Genomic DNA, 2,498 nt, shown 5'->3' with positions numbered 1-2,498 from the left:
ACCCAAAATTATATGGTCAACTCATCTTTGACAAAGTAGGAAACAATATCCAATGGAAAAAAGGTTCTTCAACTAAGGGTTTTGGGAATACTGGACAGCAAAATACAGAAGAATGAAACTATATCACTTTCTTACACCATACACAAAAATAAATTCAAAATGGATGGAAGACCTGAATGTGAGACAAAAACCATCAAATCCTAGAGAACACAGGCAGCAACTTCTTTGATCTCTGCCAGAGCAACTTATTACCAGCCATGTCGCTGAAAGTAAGAAAAACAAAAGGAAATATGACTATTGGAACTTTTATCTAGATTAAAAGCTTCTGCACAGTGAAGGAAACAATCAACAAAACTAAATGGTAGCCTTTGCAATGGGAAAAGGTATTTGCAAGGACATACCTGATAAAGGGTTATTATCCAAGATCTATAAAGAACTTCCTAAGCTAAATGCCCAAAAAAACAAATAATCCAGTTAAGAAATGGACAGAAGATATGAATAGATACTTTTCCAAACGAGACATCCAGGTGTCTAATGACATATGAAAGGATGCTCACCATCACTCATCACTAGGGAAATACAAATCCAAACCATGATGAGATACCACTTTACACCTGTCAGAATGACTAAAATTAACCACACAGGAAACAACAGGTGTTGGCAAGGATGTGGAGAAAGAGAACCCTTTTGCACTGTTGATGGTAATTCAAACTGATGCAGCAACTTTGGAGAACAGTATGGAAGTTCCTCAAAAACCTAAAAATAAAAATACCCTACAATTCATAAACTGCATTATTAGGTTTTACCTGAAGGTTTCTAAAATACAGATTCAAAGATGTACATACGCCCTGATGTTTATAGTAGCATTATCAACAATAGCCAAACTATGGAGAGAATCCATACACATACACACACTCAATTCAACATTACTCAGCCATCAAAAAGAATGAAATCTTGCCATTTGCAACCTTGTGGATAGAGCTAGAATGTATTATGCTAAATGAAATCAGTCAATCAGAGAAAGACAAATACCATATAATTTCACTCAGATGTGGAATTAGAGAATTTAGAAACAGAAGAGATGAACATATTGAAGAAAGGTAAAGAAACCACAAGATACTCTTAATGATACAGAACAAACTGAGGGCTAATGGAGGGAGGTGAGTGGGAGATGGGCTAGATGGGTATTAATGAGGGCACTTGTGATGAGCATTGGGTGTTGTGTGTAATGAGCAATCATTGAATTCTATTTCTGAAACTAATATTTCACTATGTGTTAACTAAGATTAATAATAAAAAAATAAAAAACTTAAAAATAAGACTAATGTAAAACAACAAAATTGCAGTATATATGTAACTATCAATAATTTCTTTAAATGTAAATGGACTAAATGCCCCAATCAAAAGACATACGATGATGGAACGGATTAAAAAAAACAAGACCCATGTATATGCTGCTTTCAGCAGACTCATTTCAGACCTAAGGACACACACAGACTGAAAGTGAATGGATGTAAAAAGATATTCCATGCAGATGGATCAGGGAGGAACAAATGCCAGAACAGTAATATTTATATCACACAAGATAGACTTTAAAACAAAGACTGTTTTAACCAAAGCAAGAGACAAAGAAAGACAGACATAATTATAAAAGGATTAATTCAATGAAAAGGTATAACAAATGCGAACATCTATGCATCCGACATAGGCACACCTAATACACAATGTTAATATTAAGTGACCTAAAGGGAAAAATAGAGGGTAATACAGTAATAATAGGGGCCTTTAAAAATTTTTATTATTTATTTATTTTTAGTATAATTGACACATAATGTTGCATTAGTTTCAGGTGCGTGACAGTGATTTGACAAGTTTATACATTATGCTATGCTCACCACATGTGTATCTACTCTCTGTCACCATTGCTTCCTGCCTTTTGGCTAAGATTAAGTGTAGTATCTGTTCTTAGTTTAATAGTAGGGGACTATAACACTCCCCGGACATCAATGGATAGATCATCCAGAGAGAAAATGTATAAGGGAGAATTGGCTTTGAATGATACATTAGAACAATGGACTTAACAGATACATATACAGTGCATTCCATCTAAAAAACGGAATACACATTCCTTTTGAGGACACATGAAACATTCTGCAAGATATGTTAGGCCACAAAACAAGTCTTAATCAATTTAAGAGATCGAAATATCAAGCATCTTTTCTGATCACAATACTATGAAGTTAGCAAACAGTAACAAGAAAGAAACTGGAAAAAACACAAATACATGGATAGTAAACAACATGGTACTAAATAACCAATAAGTGAACTAAGAAATATAAGGCAATTAAAAAAAATTACATGGAGACAAATGAAAATAGAAACACAATAGCCCAAAATCTTTGGGATGTAGCAAAAGTAGTCCTAGGAGGGAGGTTTGTAGTCATACAGGCTTATCTGAAGAAACAAAGTCTCAAAGAATATAACCTTACACCTAAAGG

The 2,498-nt window shown here is 33.9% G+C and overlaps 1 pseudogene; it reads left to right on the top strand.

Annotated features, from left to right (window-relative positions):
- The first annotated feature begins 1,921 nt into the window (after positions 1 to 1,921).
- Positions 1,922 to 2,021, top strand: LOC115522460 (annotated as a pseudogene).
- The last annotated feature ends 477 nt before the right edge of the window (positions 2,022 to 2,498 follow it).

The sequence above is a fragment of the Lynx canadensis genome, chromosome C1 (assembly GCF_007474595.2).
Source record: "Lynx canadensis isolate LIC74 chromosome C1, mLynCan4.pri.v2, whole genome shotgun sequence".
In the NCBI taxonomy this organism is placed as follows: domain Eukaryota; kingdom Metazoa; phylum Chordata; class Mammalia; order Carnivora; family Felidae; genus Lynx; species Lynx canadensis.
Note: the sequence above shows the minus strand (reverse complement) of the source record. Positions and strands in the feature narration are given on the sequence as shown.